General features: G+C 45.8%; 1 pseudogene; it reads right to left on the bottom strand.

Moving 5' to 3' along the window:
- Nucleotides 1–836: 836 nt before the first annotated feature.
- Nucleotides 837–930, bottom strand: LOC129041870 (small nucleolar RNA U13; annotated as a pseudogene).
- Nucleotides 931–18,624: the final 17,694 nt, after the last annotated feature.

Genomic DNA, 18,624 nt, shown 5'->3' with positions numbered 1-18,624 from the left:
AAGTTTAGCTGTCATACCCTAAATAAGTCAACTGTCACTGCCAGGTTATCCTGCATGAAAATCTTTCTTTTTTTTTTCATTTCAACTTTAAACTAAACTGAATTTTAACTACCATTTTGTAATTTTTTAAAATAATGTTACTATACCTTTTCTCATCCATTAATAATGAAACAGCCACCAGGATCCAAAGTTAACTCACAAAGATCAAGATCTGTCAAGCCATTCAAAAGGCAGTAAGTTGACCACAACATAATTGGAATTTTTCCTATAAAAGTTTTCTGATGCTGAGTCTGAAGTTGTTCTTCACCTTCTTTAATGACTGTTTTTGTTATATCAACATAAAGCGGAGCAGAATACCTTTGAAAATAAAAGTAGATCACAGTTAAGCAATAGGGTATCTGTTAAAACAAATCCTCAAGTGGTTAAAGTTACATTTTCAGAATTCTATTTCAGTATCTGCTGCTGACAAGGAGAAACTCTTTCTTAGGTGATATTTCTTAATCTAGCTTCATTGGGCATCATTGGTGAAGGAGCACCATCTCTTTCCCAATAAGCAGGCTTGGAAATATAAATTTGTTCAAACTTCAGCAAATATCTTGGCTGAAATTAAACAAAAAAACATGAAAAGGGTAAATAATTTTTTCCATCAAAGTTTTAATGATTCCATTTTAATTGACATTAACATTTTAAGTAGAAGAAGCTCTACAAACTGGCAAAATTAATCCATTTTACTGAAATGGGGACTTCCCAAAGTCAATATCCATACAGCATAGACATCAAGTTTTAAACCAAATCACTTTCTCTTTTTTTCCTCTTTTCTTAAAAATTTTTTTTCACATCAGACAGGTAATGTGCTAACGAGGTTTATAACAAGGTTTAAGGAAGGCACATCTCACACCCAATCATCACACTTATCAACTACAAAAGGATCTACTAATTGCTTTCTTAAGGCAGAAGACAAAAATAGACTTAATATACCAAAAGTAAATAAAGACTGTACACATCATGTGCTCTGAGTTTATATCAAACAGTTAAAATGGATTTACATTAGTGATCTATATAGTTTCATGTGCCCTCTCCTTGGTAAGGGTCATCAAAAATACAAAGTGACCAGAGAACAAAGATAACAAATGCAGACAACTAGAACTGTGCTCTAATCTAATCAATAGAACATTTTAAAAAATAAACCTAACTCTTCAATTAAACATACAAATTAATCTGTCAAAGGAGTAGAGTTAACAAAAGAAAAAAAATTTATTTTAAAAAACCTACAAAATATCCTAATCATTCTATATAAAGGGCTGAGAACTTCTAACCCTGGCTGGAATATAGCTTAGCCCATAGCAAAAAAAAAAAAGAAATTTTTCAATTAAACATTCACTTGCTGCCTAATAAAACAAGATCCATGAGGACAGCTTTCTAGAGATAAATGGATAGCGTATTTTTCTCTAAATCAAGCCTCAGAGAAGAAAATAGGCCTAAGCAGACATTTTACTAATGATTAATTATTGACACTCAAGTCTCCCAAGCTGGGGTAGATAAACGGCAAAGAGAACCAAAGGGAAGCCAACCCTCTACCCTTATCTGTGCCATCATCTAGTCTAGGTCACTATTATCTTAATCATAGGCTATTCTAAGATTTTTATCTCCTCCAGCCTCTTTGGTTTTGTTTTGTTTTGTTTGAGAGTCTCACTGTCTCCGAGGATGGAGTACAGTGGCATGATCTTGGCTCACTGCAGCCTCTGCCTCCTGGGTTCAAGCAATTCTCCTGCCTCAGCCTCCAGAGTAGCTGGGACTATAGGCGCATGCCACCAGGTCTGGCTAATTTTTGTATTTTTTGGTAGAGATGGAGTTTCATCATGCTGGTCAGGATGATCTCGAACTCCTGGCCTCAAGAGATCTGCCTGCCTAGGTCTCCCAAAGTGCTGGGATTACAGGCGTGAGCCACTGCACCCAGCCTCCTCTAGACTCTTTCTATTCCAAGTAAGCATCAGTTTCCAAAGTAACTTTTCTAAAATAATGCTTTATGTATATTCTTTACAGTCTCTCAGTAATTCCTCATAACATCCAATGACATTCAAAGCTTTCAACAATCAGGTTCCATCTTATCTTCGTAATGCCTATTAAAAATGGACAAGCCCTGTAATCCCAGCACTGTGGGAGGCCAAGGCAGGCAGATCATGAGGTCAGGAGATCAAGACCATCCTGGCTAACATGGTGAAACTCTGTCTCTACTAAAAATACAAAAAAATTAGCAGGATGTGGTGGCGGGTGCCTGTAGTCCCAGCTCCTTGGAAAGCTGAGGCAGGAGAATGGCGTGAACTCAGGAGACGCAGCTTGCAGTGAGCTGAGATGGTGCCACTGCACTCCAGCCTGGGCAACAGAGTGAGACTCTGTCTCAAAAAACAAAAATAAAAAATAGGCCAAAATCCCCATCCCATTCCCAGCCTAAATACACCAAGTATTTTCTTTCTTTTCTTTTTTCTTTTTCTTTTCTTTTCTTTCTTTCTTTTTTTTTTTTTTTTTTTTTTTTTGAGACAGAGTCTCGCCCTATCGCCCAGGCTGGAGTGCATTAGCACGATCTCAGCTCGCTGCAACCTCTGTCTCCCACGTTCAAACAATTCTCCTGTCTCAGCCTCCTGAGTAGCTGGGACTACAGGCGCCTGCCACCATGCCTGGATAATTTTTGTACTTTTAGTAGAGACGGGGTTTCACCATATTGGCCAGGCTGGTCTCAAACTCCTGACCTCAGATGATTTGCCCGCCTCGGCCTCCCAAAGTGCTGAAATTATAGGCATGAGCCACTGCGCCTGGCCACACCAAATATTTCCTTGCTCAAATGACTAAGTGGCTTTTCTCTTCTAAGAGAACTCCTATCTGTTCTTCACAGTAAATTTAAGTCTCTTCCATCTTTTCTACTAAGCTCTGATAACTAAGTATTAGAGATCTCCTCTGCCTTTAGTACTTCCGTTACTGGCACTTTGAATTTGTTATGTTGTATTGTTATCTCTCTTGTCATACAAAGACCATGGAGAAAAAAATGACCCAACAAGACAGGGGCTGTGGCTCATGCCTGTAATCCCAGCACTCTGGGAGGCTGAGGCAGGTGGATCACTTAAGGTCAGGAGTTGGAGATCAGCCTGGCCAACATGTGGAACCCTGTCTCTACTAAAAATACAAAAAAATTAGCCAAGCATGGTGGTGGGCACCTGTAAGCCCTGTAAAAGTGAAAAAATTACCCAAGAATAAAAAAGAAACTTAATGTCCCCCTTTCCAGCACAGCCCTAGAAGAGGCAATTACTTTCGATCTTTTTTCTTTTTTTTATTATACTTTAAGTTTTAGGGTACATGTGCACAATGTGCAGGTTAATTACATGTGTATACATGTGCCATGTTAGTGTGCTGCACCCATTAACTCGTCATTTAACATTAGATATATCTCCTAATGCTATCCCTCCCCCTCCCCCCACCCCACAGCACGCCCCAGTGTGTGATATTCCCCTTCCTGTGTCCATGTGTTCTCATTGTTCAATTCCCACCAATGAGTGGGAACATGAGGTGTTTGGTTTTTCTCCTTGCGATCGTTTGCTGAGAATGATGGTTTCCAGCTTCATCCATGTCCCTACAAAGGACATGAACTCATCCTTTTTTATGGCTGCATAGTATTCCATGGTGTATATGTGCCACATTTCCTTAATCCAGTCTATCATTGTTGGACATTTGGGTTGGTTCCAAGTCTTTGCTATTGTAAATAGTGCCGCAATAAACATACATGTGCATGTGTCTTTACAGCAGCATGATTTATAATCCTTTGGGTATATACCCAGTAATGGGATGGCTGGGTCAAATGGTATTTCTAGTTTAAGATCCTTGAGGAATCACCACACTGACTTCCACAATGGTTGGACTAGTTTACAGTCCCACCAACAGTGTAAAAGTGTTCTTATTTCTCCACATCCTCTCCAGCACCTGTTGTTTCCTGACATTTTAATGATCGCCATTGTAACTGGTGTGAGATGGTATCTCCTTGTGGTTTTGATTTGCAGTTCTCTGATGGCCAGTGATGATGAGCATTTTTTCATGTGCTTTTTGGCTGCATAAATGTCTTCCTTTGAGAAGTGTCTGTTCATATCCTTTGTCCACTTTTTGATGGGGTTGTTTTTTTCTTGTTAATTTGTCTGAGTTCCTTGTAGATTCTGGATATTAGCCCTTTGTCAGATGAGTAGATTGCAAAAATTTTCTCCCATTCTGTAGGTTGCCTGTTTACTCTGATGGTAGTTTCTTTTGCTGTGCAGAAGCTCTTTAGTTTAATTAGATCCCATTTGTCAGTTTTGGCTTTTGTTGCCACTGTTTTTGGTGTTTTAGACAAGAAGTCTTTGCCCATGCCTGTGTCCTGAATGGTATTGCCTAGGTTTTCTTCTAGGGTTTTTATGGTTTTAGGTCTAACATTTAAGTCTTTAATCCATCTTGAATTGATTTTTGTATAAGGTATAAGGAAGGGATCCAGTTTCAGCTTTCTACATATGGCTAGCCAGTTTTCCCAGCACCATTTATTAAATAGGGAATCCTTTCCCCATTGCTTGTTTTTGTCAGGTTTGTCAAAGATCAGATGGTTGTAGATCTGTGGCATTATTTCTGAGGGCTCTGTTCTGTTCCTTTGGTCAACATCTCTGTTTTGGTACCAGTACCATGCTGTTTTGGTTACTGTAGCCTTGTAGTATAGTTTGAAGTCAGGTAGCATGATGCCTCCAGCTTTGTTCTTTTGGCTTAGGATTGACTTGGCAATGCGGGCTCTTTTTTGGTTCCATCTGAACTTTAAAGTAGTCTTTTCCAATTCTGTGAAGAAAGTCATTGGTAGCCTGATGGGGATGGCATTGAATTATAAATTACCTTGGGCAGTATGGCCATTTTCACGATATTGATTCTTCCTATCCATGAGAATGGAATGTTCTTCCATTTGTTTGTATCCTCTTTTATTTCATTGAGCAGTGGTTTGTAGTTCTTGAAGAGGTCCCTCACATCCCTTGTAAGGTGGATTCCTAGGTATTTGATTCTCTTTGAAGCAATTGTGAATGGGAGTTCACTCATGATTTGGCTCTCTGTTTCTCTGTTATTGGTGTATAAGAATGCTTGTGATTTTTGCACATGGATTTTGTATCCTGAGACTTTGCTGAAGTTGCTTATCAGCTTAAGGAGATTTTGGGCTGAGACGATGGGGTTTTCTAGATATACAATCATGTCATCTGAAAACAGGGACAATTTGACTTCCTCTTTTCCTAATTGAATGCCCTTTATTTCCTTCTCCTGCCTGATTGCCCTGGCCAGAACTTCCAACACTATGTTGAATAGGAGTGGTGAGAGAGGGCATCCCTGTCTTGTGTGGATGGCACTCTTTTAAAGACTTGACTTTTGTTTGTAAACATTTCATAGGAGAGGAAATCAGGGAATTGTTCCTTGACACTCCATGGTAAATAATCTTTGTCCCTCTCCTTTGATCTTCCCTAGGTACAGGGAACTGACAGTTTATCAGAACGTCCTTGAGTTGAGGGTTTTGCTCTGGAAACTTGATGGGTTATATGTCCTTTGCCACAACTGTCCGGGAGTGACCCAAGATGCCCTCACTGGCCATGTGAATTTAGGATGAACAAATGGTGCTGCCAGGTCTTCTACTTGGGGACTAATTATGATTATCTTCTTTCTGTCTTTGTAATCTCTTAGCAGGTTTTATGTCACTTATGTCACAGTCTGGTTTAATTATGTAATAAAACAGTTTTCAGCAGATCACCTGAGGTCAGGAGTTTGAAACCAGCCTGGCCAACATGGTGAAACTCCGGCTCTACTAAAATTACAAAAAAATTAGCTGGGCATGGTAGCAGGCACCTGTAATCCCAGCTACATGGGAGGCTGAGGCAGGAGAATAACTTGAACCCAGGAGGCGGAGATTGCAGTGAGTCGAGATCGTGCCACTGCACTCCAGCCTGGGTGACAGAGCAAAATTCTGTCTTCAAAAAAAAAAATAAAAAAAATCCAGTTGTAACTGCTACTAATTGAAATGTGTATTCAGGGCAAGCTGAATGTATTGTTCCTGGGTTGCGATCCTCTAGCCTGGCCCAGACTCTCTGCTTATGTTTTGCCTCAACTTCTTCCTTTTGATCAGTGTGTCCTATAGAATGTGTTAGAGCAGCCTCCATGAGGGGTGGTCTCCTCTGGTTTCACTCTGCTCGCTGTTATACCCACGAATGCAAAGCCAGGTTGACTCCACCTAGAATCTACACATAAGAGCTGGCTTCCACCTGGGATTCACAAGACAGGGCCAGACTTTGAATTGAGGATGGACTGAAAACCCGGGGGAGACATCTTCTGCCTCGTGAGAGGTCAACATAGACATCGTGAAGCCCCCTTTTCGGAGTGGGGTCCTTTGAGTTGTTCAGATTTTGTCCAGTGACCTGCTGCAGTTGCGTGAGAGGTTCCTGGTGTGAAAAGAATCTGGTGGCAGAACCTGCCAGTGTAAGCACCTTGACCGTGGGAGGTCAGAGCCACAAGATCTCCAGAGCCATGATCACAACAGTTAGCTGCTCACTGTGATACTGGAGTAAGATATTCTTGCCCTTCCTCTTAGCTGATCAGGGACAAGTAATACCACATCTGGATCCAGGATCTACAGCCCTACCGGAGTGACTTCATTCTGTCTTCTGAACCCACAGGGACAGCCCAAGTCTCTCCTGCCTGGATCACCCTGGGCCATCAACCCAGGGTCACTGGGGACCCTCTCACCAGAACCAGGGTGTCTTTGAGACATTTGGTGATGTCCTATGCAGACTGGGGTCAGGCTAAACACAGAGTCTAATTCTGCTTTTATTTCAGAGGAAGAGGAATGGGTTATCTAGGGTTTGTTCCTCCTCTCACAGAAGAAATCTCCTTGGTTGGTACCCAGATGAGAGTTGCTGCAGCTTCCTGGTACTTGAGTGAAGAACGGGGAGGAGGTTTGTAGATGCAAACTGATAGATAAACCAGTTGCTTCCATTTCATGTGGCTATTAGAAAAACACGAAGCAGCCATGACATGGTACCTATTTTCTGGAAACTTTCAGTCTAAAGCAACCAGATAAACTAGCATCATGTACTTAGTATAAGGAAAGGAGGTGTACAGAGGACTTGGCCTTCACCTGGGCCACTTTCTCATGTTGTTATTAGTTCCAGTTTGCTGCCTGAAAAGCCATTCATGGGCAGAAGAATTGTTGGAGTTGTTGTTTTGTTTTTGGGGTTTTGTTTTGAGACAGTCTTGCTCTGTCACCCAGGCTGGAGTGCAGTGGCATGATCGCTGCTCACTGCATTCTCAACCTCCTGGGCTCAAGCACTACTCTAGCCTCAGCCTCCCAAGAAGCTGGGACTGTAAGTGTGCACCACCGCGCCTGGCTAATTTTTGTGTTTTTTAGTAGAGATGGAGTTTCCACCATGTTGCCCAGGCTGGCCTGAAACTCCTGGGCTTAAGCAATCAGCCCACCTCAGCCTCCCAAAGTACTGGGATTACATGTATGAGCCACCACATCTGTCTGAGTTATTCTTGTTGTTATTATTATTACTTCTATTGCTTTTATCTTGCTAAGAATAAATATTCAGCTTCTAATGAAATTGTCCTAGAAAACCTAAGGGTTTGGGTTAAATTGTTTGTTACCGTATGTTATAAACTAGGTAAGTGGCTAATATAGGTTTCAAGTATATAAACTCTGGGGGTCAAGTTTCTCCTGTGCAGTCTTAGGAAAGACAGAATTGGACATACCCTAGCTGCAAAGTAATCAGAAGCCTAGGGCCTGCTCCCTGGCCCGGCTCTGCTCAGATCCACTGTCTTCTGAGCCTTGCCTAGGTCTGGCCCAACTCTGGAATCTCCCCTCACAGAACCTAGTAGAGGAGATGAGAGTTTTGTGCTCCTGCCATCTCTTCAGAGTTGGTACTCCCAATTTTTCCAAACCCTAAAGCAGGTAAATTGGAGTAAAATATTATATGTTTAATTTCTGTCTTTTAAAACCATTACTTCTAGAGATATCTCCCCTGGCAACCTGTTTTCCATTTGCAGATCCGGTAGTTGCTTCACAATTCACAAGAACGTTCATATAAACAACAATGAAAAATCCCTCTGAACTTAATCCTTAATCCCACTTCGTGCTTTCTTTCTGTATCCCTCCCATCTGTCCATATTTAGAATCTCTTCTCTTCACCTTCTCATTTCACCTGGAGTCAAATTAAGAACTTTGCCCATGGCAACTTGGTAAATATGGTGTGGGTTTTTTTGTTTTTTTTTTTCTCAGTGACTGTTGACATTCAGGGATGTGGCCATAGTATTCTCTCTGGAGGAGTGGGAATACTTGGACTCTGCTCCGTGGAATTTGTATAGGGCTGTGATGTTAGAGACCTACAGAAACCTGGTCTGCCTGGGTGAGGATAACTTTAATGTACAAATTTTATTCCGTACTAAGGATTCCATATTCTTCCTTTGTAGTCACCCAGGTGACCTCCCTATTATTATCACACCAAAGGAAATGAACAGTAATTCCGTAATCACTCCCTTGCTCACAGAGACACAAAGGTATCTTTCACTTTGTTCCTCAAGCCTTTTCCTGCCTCAGGGCCTTTGCACTTTCTGTGGCCTCTCCCTGGCATCTCTCTCCCCAGATTGTGCTCCAAAAACTCTTTCTCACTGCTCGGGTTTCAGCATAATGTCACCCTCTTGGAGAGTTTGTCTCTGTCTGTTTCACCTAAAAATGCTTCCCAATCACTTTATCCTCCCTCCCCATTTTAGCGTCTTCCTATGACATACCACTATCTGAAATTCTGTTTTCATTTTCTGTCTGTGACCGTGGTCTATGTCCCCTTCCCCACTCCCCACCCCACACTACCTGCAGAAGAGCAGGGGCCGCGTCCATTCGTTCGCTGTTGTAGCTGCAGTGCCCCGAACACTGTCTTGTGTGGAGTAGATACTCAATAGATATTTGTTAAACGAATGAATGAATATTCTATATGTGATGTTTTCAAACAGAAGAGGTAGTAAAATGGAGGGATTGGACCCGTTTTTAGAGATAAATCCACACAGCTTCAATCCCAGTGCTACCACGCACCAACTGTGTGTTAATGTGGTAAGGCCTCTGTCCCTTAAACTCACCTGCCAAATAGGGACAATGACAATCATCTCTCCACCTTCTAGGACTGTTGTGAATTATTAATGAGCTTATATACCAAGAGCTTAGAACAGTGTCTGGCATCTAACACCAACCTTTCTTAAGCATTTATGATTAATGTTGAATAGGCTGGCCAGAGGCCCATGATTTTAAACACCACTGGCTGTTCACAGGCTCACACAGAAACTGTCTCCAAGCATAATGTCCCTGGGAGAACTTCTTGGAAGTGCTGATGCTGCCCTGTGTGAGACCAGCTAGGTCAACATTTGCCTGGAAAAAGCTCTGGTTGTTTACAGCAGGCATCTGGGCTGATGGGTCAGGGCCTGTGGTTAAACATTTTGATTCTCACCCCTGAGACCAGCCCTTGGAAGCTCACACAGGAGCCGAGGCAGGGAACCTGGAGAGAAGAGGACAAACAGAGATTTCTGTCTGCTAAATGAGAGTGAACCCGCTGGCAAGGGTCTGACTCTGTGGATTCCCTCCCACTCCACTCTGGTAGGTAGACTTTGTTGTGAATTTTACCTTATTACTGGCCTGTACTTTTTTTTTTTTTTTTTAGACAAGGTCTTGCTCTGTTGCCCAGGCTGGAGTATAGTGCAATCATGGCTCACTGCAGCCTTGACCTCCTGGGCTCAAATGATCCTCTCACCTCAGCCTCCTGAGTTTCTGGGACCACAGGTGCAGGCCACCACACCTGGCAATTTTTTTGATTTTTTTGTAGAGACAAGGTCTCACTACGTTGCCCAGGCTGGTCTCGGACTCCTGGGCTCAAGCAGTCCTTTTGCCTTGGCCTTCCAAAGTACTGGGATTATAGGCATGAGCCACCATACCCAGCAGCCTGTACATTTTTAAAAAGAGAATATTTGGTACTGGATGTCCATATGCAGGGGCATGTAGGTAAAGATGCTTTTCAGCTAAAGCTGCAATAAAAAAAAAAAAAATGAGTTAGGACTGGGCGTGGTGGCTCACGCCTATAATCCCAGCACTTTGGGAGGCTGAGGTGGGTGGATTGTCTGGGGTCAGGAGTTCAAGACCAGCTTGGCCAACATGGCCAAAACGATGAAACCCCATATCTACTAAAAATACAAAATTAGCTGGGCATGGTGGCACACACCTGTGGTCCCAGGTACTCGGGAAGCTGAGGCATGAGAATTGCTTGAACCCGGGAGTTGGAGGTTGCAGTGAGCTGAGATCACACCACTGCACTCCAGTTAGGAAACTAAAGGAAGTGTTGGAAATTTGGACAATAAAAATTGCATTTAACTGGAAATAAATAGGGTAGTCTACCCGAGAAAGTGTGTATGTAATATAGGTAATGGGATGACCGGCTTTAATGCAATTGACTTGGCTAGCATTTCCACTGTACTGGGTGGAGCAGTGTCCCCCCACCCCAATTCATGCCAACCCAGAACCTCAGAATGTGACCTTATATGGAATTGGGGACCTTGCAGATGCAGATAGTTAAGATGAGATTATACTTAGATTAGAGTGGACCCTAATCCAATGATTGGTGTCCTTCTAAGAAGAGAAAGTGGGGGCCAGGCGTGGTCGCTCATGCCTGTAAACCCAACACTTTGGGAGACCAAGATGGGTGGATAACTTGAGGTCAGGAGTTTGAGACCAGCCTGGCCAACATGGTGAAATCCCACCTTTTTTAAAAATACAAAAATTAGCTGGGCTTGGTGGTGTGCACCTGTAATCCCAGCTACTAGGGAGGCTGAGGCAGGAGAATCACTTGAATCCAGGAGGCAGAGGTTGCAGTGAGCCAAGATTGCACCATTGCACTCCAGCCTGGGTGACGGAAAGGGACTGTCTCACACACACAAAAAAAAGTGACAGAGAGAGTGGGAACACAGAGATACAGGGAAGAAGTTCATGTGAAGGAGGAGACAGAGATCAGAGTTATGCTGCTGCCAGCCAAGGACATCAGGGATTCTGGCAGCCACCAGCGGCTGGAAAGACCCTCCCTGGGGCCTTTGGAGGAGTGTGGTCCTGCTGGCACCTTGATTTTGGACTTCTGGCCTCTGGAACTATGAGAGAGTCAATTACTGCTGTTTTGAGTCACCCAGCTCGTGGTTGTTGTTATAACTGCTCTAGGAAATGGATATGCCATCAATGAGTGGGGGAGGGGTCACTCCTCTTCTCCCAGGGCGAATGAGTGATGGTGGCACTGGAAAGAGATGTCCCCACGGTGACACCAGAGCAGAAATCTCAGCCCAGGCCCCAAATCAGAGATTCTGATTTAATGGTTCAGTGATAGATCCAGGCCTGGGTATTTTTTTTTAAACAACTTTATTGAGGTATAATTTACATACCATAAAATTCACCCATTTTAAATGTACCATTGAATGATTTTTAAATTTCCCAGGTTGTGCAACCATTACCGTAATCCGGTTTTAGAACATCTTCATCATCCCGATTCCATCCCTCGTGGGCATGGGTGGTTTTCAAAGCTCCCTAGGTGGCTCCAGCCTGCGCCAGGGCTGAGAACTCCTGTCCCTGGGGAGTCCTGGGGGGAAAAGGAGAGTGGTATAAGGTTTCCCCAGAGGTGTTCAGGACTAGTTGACCCTGAAATAAATGTGTAGGTAACTTCAAAATATGCCAATAGGCATCCACAGAAGCAGTTTTGGTTGCAGTGGTGGGGAGAGGGCGGGAAGCCGGCTGCTGAGGTGGATGAAAGCCCATCTGGGCTGTGGATAGTGTCTGGGGAGGGGGTGAGGAGGGAGGGACTGGTCCCATTTCCACCTGGCTGGAGAGAGCCCTGTGTCCACTCCCCAGTGCACACATCCATCGTATCTGCCCTGGAAGTTAGGGTGGGGATGGGAGCTGGGAACTGGGGTTGCTAGCAGGGAGTCAGTGGGTGTCAGGAGGCCCAGCCTGGCCCCTGCATGGCCCAGAGTCAGGTACATGAGGCTCACTGTCCCAGAGGGGTGAAGCACTACCCCCAAGAACACATAGCAAGGCTAACACAGGGGAGAAGAGGACCCAGGGCTTCGACTCTTTTATTTATTTATTTATTTTTGAGATGGAGTCTTGCTCTGTCGCCCAGGTTGGAGTGCAGGGGTGTGACCTCGGCTCCCTGCAACCTCCGACTTCCTGGTTCAAGCAATTCTCCTGCCTCAGCCTCCCAAGTAGCTGGGATTACAGGCACACACCACCACGCCCAGCTAATTTTTGTATTTTTAGTAGAGATGGGGTTTTGCCATGTTGGCCAGGCTGGTCTCGAACTCCTGACCTCAAGTGATCTGCCCACCTCAGCCTCCCAAAGTACTGGGATTACAGGCGTGAGCCACCGCCCCCGGCCTCTACTCTTGTTCCACCTTGGCGCGGCTCCCTGAGCCCTGTGCAACCCTGGAGAGAGGCTGGGGCCAGCTTGGTCCTGATCAGCACTCAGGGCCGGTCTCTGCTGGGCTCCCGCTGGAGCATTTCCTTGCCTGCCTTCCAGCAAGACCTTGCCTTGCCACGTGAGTCTGACCTGAGAGGTGTCTCCTGTCCGTCACAGTCTGGTCCTCTGCCAGGACTTGGTGGAATCTCTGTCCACTTGGCACCCAGGTCTGTTCTCACCCTGCAATGGCTCTTGGGTGACTCATCAATTTCTGCTTATATCTGGTCGTCTGTGGCTCTGGCAGGTCCTGGTACCCACAAGGGCTGGGCTGCCAACCAGGCTTGCAGCAGAGGCCTCTGGGGTGAGCCTGGCTTATCCTAGTCTGTTCCCCTTCACCTCAGAGCAAGTGATTTATGGGTATCACAGCTACTGCTGATTGAATATTCACTGCACATATACAGGACATCAGCTCTGAGTAGCAGATCCTCATCGGTAAATGGACTCCCAGATCTCCCCCAGCCTTGGATCCTTTCAGGACCACTGCGTGGATCACATGTGAGTGTGACTGTAGAACAGAAGGATAAGGCGTTTTCTTCTTTGTTAATCATATTCCATGCTAGCAACTTTCCAGAAGTTTCCCCTGTGGCTAAGGAAATATGTAACAGGTACTGCCTGTTTGCAGCTGCATTCGCTCAGGGTCATAAGGCATCACACACCGGGTTATAGGAGTTCTCAGCTGGTGGTGTCTGTTTAGACGATTAGTGAATTAAGGGCTTGTTTCTTTGACTTCAATAAGAGACCACATCCCAATGGGCAATTAACAGACACTATTTGGGATGGATGGCCACAGGCTCTCTGTGTCAGCGGTGAAGACCCCCAAACAGGCATTGTTCTTGGGTTATCCACAGGCTGAGTTCTGACCCTGCAGTGTCACTGCAGAGCAGGGATCCAGCCTCCCCGGGATGACAAGCTGACAGAGAAGACACCTGAGCTGCTTTGTAGGGGAGCTGCCATCCTGGTAGAGAAGGGGCTGCTTTGGGGTTTGTTTGTTTGTTTGTTTGTTTGAGTCTTGCTTTGTCGCCTGGGCTGGAGTGCAGTGGTGCGATCTCGGCTGACTGCAACCTCCGCCTCCTGGGTTCAAGTGATTCTCCTGCCTCAGCCTCCTGAGTAGCTGGGATTACAGGTGCCTGCCACCACACCCAGCTAATTTTTTGTATTTTTAGTAGAGATGGGGTTTCACCCTGTTGGCCAGGCTAGTCTCAAACCCCTGACCTCGTGATTCACCCACCTCGGCCTCCCAAAGTGCTGGGATTACAGGTATGAGCCACCATGCCCAGCCTGCTTTGTGTTTTGGAGGCTGCCTGCACGGCCTCCAGGAAGGTGTTTTGATCAAGGTGACCTGAGGGTGCAGCAGCCTTGGACATCTTTGGTGACATGTTCTTTTATCCGCTTATTTGAAAAATCTGTTTAAAGTTGCCACCAAGTTACAGTAACTGTATCAAGACCCCAAGGCCCAAAAAGGTGTCTTTCATGACCCCCTTCTCCCGGGGGGCCTAGAGTCTAGTGGGCAAAAAAGATACAAGCGAGCTCCACAGAGTTTGTGACAGAAAGTCTTGTATTTTACCACCACCTACCTCCTTTTTCCCTTTGATTGGTTTGGGTGATCATGTACCCAGCTCAAGATCACTGAAGCCAGTGGTCCTCAAAGTGTCGTCCCTGGACTGGCAGCATCTGCATCACCAGGGAACTTGTTAGAAATGACAAATCTTGGGCCCCATCCCAGTCCCACTGAATCAGAAACTCTGTGGGTGGGGCCCAGCCATCTCTCCTTTAACTAGCACTACTTACCCTGCACCAGTAGTATGCGTGGGCACTTGACTGATTCTTGCCAATGAGATGTCAGGAAGTATTTGTTGGGTTTTGGGGAAGTCGTTTTCTTCCTGTTAAAAAGGCCAGAGTCTTGGAAGGAGGAGGCCCTGCCTCATGCCCCCTTCCTGCTGCTGTATGGGTGGTCCTGAGTGCACATGTGCATGGCATTGAAGAATCAACGTATGGCCAGGAAGGGCAATGTCACTGTCACCAATCAGCTGAGCCTGACTGAGCAGAAAACACCAGCCCAGGGAGTTCTTATTAACAAGACAGCAAATGCGTTCATAACATTGCTACTGTAGCCAAGAGCACCCCCAACTGATCCAGGTTCATGAGGTTGATAATGATGTAGGTATGACCAGAACATCTCCCTGGCTTATTATGATGTTGCATAATAAGCAACATCTTGCTCTGTACTTTTGCGACATCTGTAGTTCAAAAACCTTGGCCAGACCAACTTAGACCCTTTACAATAGCTACTGTCAAAACCCAGAAAGTCACAAGTGTTGGTGAGGATATGGAGAAATTAGAACTCTTGTACACTGTTGGTGGGAATGTAAAACGTTTGAGTGCAGCCACCATGGAAAACAATATGGCAGTTCCTCAAAAAATTGAACATAGAATCGCCATATGATCCAGCCATCCCACTTGTAGGTATATACCCCGAAGAACTGAAAACAGGGACTTGAAGAGAGATTTGTTCCCCGTGCTCATAGCAGCATTATTCACAATAGCCAAAAGGTGAAAGCAACTCAAGTGTCTATAAATGAATGTTTAAGATGGTAAATTTTATGTTTGTGTATTTTATCATAATTCAACATTTTTTTCCATGTCCATAGAAATGAAATAATAAACTCTTTTAAAATTAAACTTTTTTTTTTTAAGAAACATGGCTGGGCCTGGTGGCTCACACCTGTAATCCCAGCACTTTGGGAGGAGGCCAAGGCCAGTGGATCACTTGAACTCAGGAGTTTGAGCCTGGGCAACATGACAAAACCCTGTCTCTGCCAAAAGCAAAACAAAACCAAAAGTTAGCTGGGTATGGGTGCATGTGCCTGTAGTTCCAGCCATTTGGGAGGCTGAGGTGGGAGGATCACTTGAGCCCAGGAGGTCAAGGCTGCAGTGAGCCATGATTGTGCCACTGTGCTGCAGCCTGGGCAACAGAGCGAGACCCTGTCTCAAAACATAAACAAATAAATAAAAATAAAAAAAGAAAAAAGAAACATATATACACATCTCTTAAAATCCACACCCTTTCCCTCATTTATGTCTGCAGGGCAATGGTCACTGTTGTTCTTGCCTCTCCTCTGAGTTCTGGTCTCATTTATCCAACAGACATCTTGACATCTCCACCTGGATGTTTTGAAGGCAACTCAAGCCAGTGCGCCTGGGTCTGAACTCCTGACCTTCCTTCCCAAACCTGCTCCTCCTGCTGTGTTTGTCTTTGGAATGACTTCCACTTCTATCCATTATAAGTCAGAAATCACCTCCTCCTCAATCTCCTCCCCTGGCTTAATCCATTTCAAATTCCTTGTAGATTGTCCTTCCTAAATACCTGCCAAGGGCGACCACCCCTGCCAATCTCCTTCAGTGTCACCTCTGACAACTGCAGTGGTACCCGACCCAGCTCCCTGTACAGACCAGGGCACCGCCCACATCCACGTTTCACAACAGGAGCCAGAGTGAGCTTTTTCAACTGCAGATTTGATTGATTTCATTCTAGCTTCACTCTCAGTAATCAATGCCATATGAAAATATTTCACAGAAAAATCCAGTCCCTCCCATTATAAATTGCCATGCAGGCTTCTCCTGGGTTGATTTCTCATCTAGTTATAAGAGCCAAGCTGTCTTCTGGGTCTCTTTGGACTGAGTCTCTCAGGTTTGGGGTCTGACCTTGAGGGTGGGTGGGACAAATGTCACTGATGGTTGATGCCTTAGTTTGGGTTGTCCCAGGTGCAGACTCTGAGACAAGAATTTGTGAGCAAGTAGTTTATTTGAGAGGTGACCTTAGGAAGCTCTGGCAGGGCTTTAGGAAGCGCAACAGGAAAAGGAGGAGGCCAATTCAGGGCATAGTATTCAGCCAGCTGGTGCAGAGGACAGCTGGAGTTCAGTCCCATGGAGAAATCACACACAACAGAGGAATCCCAGGAGCGAGGGAGTGTGGGTATTTATACACCAACTCCTATGAGTTATTATTTGGGGGTTGTTGGAGGTGAGTGTTAATCCCCTGACACCACCCACCTGCCACAGGTGTGGGTAGAGTGGTCTGCTGAGATCATGGACAAAAGCCTGCAGGCAAAAAGAAGAAGATATTGGCAGTTAGAAGTGGCTCTCAGCCTGCTGGAGGGTTCCAGGGCTATGTGCAGGGCACGAACAGCACCTGCTCCTCTGGGGATGATGACAGGTGACACTGGGTGACTCAGATCTTCCTGACATAACATGGAGACACATGGTTAGAAAGCCAGTCCATTGTCTGAAGGAGAAGAGTCCCAGTTTGGTGCTAATATTCTTAACACCTTTCCAACACTGCTCATCTCCATCTGGAACCAAGAAAGAGCCAGCCTTGGGCCTAGCGTCTTTGGTAGGCCATCGTATGTATCTACCTGCAATTGATGATGTTGCTTTGGTTTCTACTTAATTTTTTCCAATAAACTTCAGCATATAAAGTTTGCTATTGAAATAAATGTATATACTTAAAAAATAAATTGATCTTTAAAGTGTTCAATGCCATCCCAGGCTGCCCTCCATGAGACAGGTGGCAGGCGATGCCTAAATCAAGGGGACACAGTGCACACTCTGCCATGGGCGTCTCAGGCCTCTGCCCTCTGGGTTCCAGCCCCTCTCTAACCTGGTTCTCACTTCTCCCTGTCCACTCCATCCACCAAAGCCACCTTCTCGCTCCCACTAAGTACATTCTTGGCTCTGGCTTTGTTCCCACCCCACCCCTCCTCCCTCCTTTCTTTTCAATGTCCTGCTTATGCTTGGAGGCCTGACTCCAACACCACCTCCCCACCCCACCTGAGTACCCGACCACACCCCCACACACACTCCCAGTGGGAGCTGAGGGCTTCCTGCTGGGGCCACCTCCACTCCAGGATTATTTCATCCTGGTGCTGTGCTATTGACTGTTGACAGATGGGTCCCGCACCAGCCCCAGTGCTTTGTGGGAACAGAGTCCTGGCCCTCTCTGAGCCTGGCCTGGTGCTGTCTCAGAAGAGCCCATGGTCTGTGCTGAGCCAGTGCAAGAGCAGAGTGAACCGCAGCTTCCTCCTCCACGGCACTCCCGACGCCCCTCGGGTGACTCCGGCCAACCAGGTGTTCCAGCAGAGAGAAGGATGATTATGGGTGTGACTATGGCCCTTTTCCTTCCACCACTCAGGCCGCACTGTGGGAGCTTGTCCCCTTTTAGCTGCTGCACCAGTCCATCCATTTCTTTCCATTGCCCTGTGGAGTCTGTGTCATTAGCCTTTTCTCTGGGTTCTGACTGATACCAGAGTCCAGCCTGCCTGGGGGCAGTTCTACACTGCCTTGAGTGCCTGGTTACAGGGTGACTGCACTGCCAGTGTCTCTGGGTTGCGTTTGGGGAGGCACCAGAGGCCTGAGCAGACGGCTGGGTTGGTTATGGCTGTTGGGAAGGGCACAAAGCCAGGAGTGGGTGACGCAGGGAGACCATGAGGAGCCTGTGCAGCCCGTTTTGTCTCAGCAGAGGGGCGAGTCCCAGCAGCTTCCCCAGGCCAGGGCGTCAGCCGAGTCCTGGCAGTGTAGGCAGCCCCCAAGCTGGGCATCTGGGCAGCGGGTGGGAGGGCTTCAGGGAGGACGCAGTGGGTAGCACATGCCTCAGGGGATGCGTGTGCGTGTGAGAGGGTGATAGTGTGTGTATATGTGTGCCTATGAATGTGTATGTGACTGTGTGCATGAGAGTGAGGGTGTGTGTACGTGAGTCTGTACATGTGTGAATGTGTGTATGTGTGTATGTGAGTGTACGAGCCTGTGTGTGTGTACGTATGCATGTGTGTGTGAATGTATGTGTGAGTGTAGGCGTGTTGGGGCCTGTGTGTGTGTGAATGTGTGTGAGTGTAGGTGTATGTGAACCTGTGTATGTGTGTGAGCCTGTATATGTGAGTGTGAGCCTGTGTGTATTTGTGTGTGTACAAGTCTGTGTGTGTGTGTATGTGTGAGACTGTATGAGTGTGTGAGCCTGTGTGTGTCTGTGAGAGTGTGTTTGTGTGGGCGTGAGAGTGTGCACATGTGTGGGAGA

The sequence above is a fragment of the Pongo pygmaeus genome, chromosome 6, assembly GCF_028885625.2.
Source record: "Pongo pygmaeus isolate AG05252 chromosome 6, NHGRI_mPonPyg2-v2.0_pri, whole genome shotgun sequence".
Taxonomy (NCBI): Eukaryota; Metazoa; Chordata; class Mammalia; order Primates; family Hominidae; genus Pongo; species Pongo pygmaeus.
This window is presented reverse-complemented; position numbering and strand designations above follow the sequence as displayed.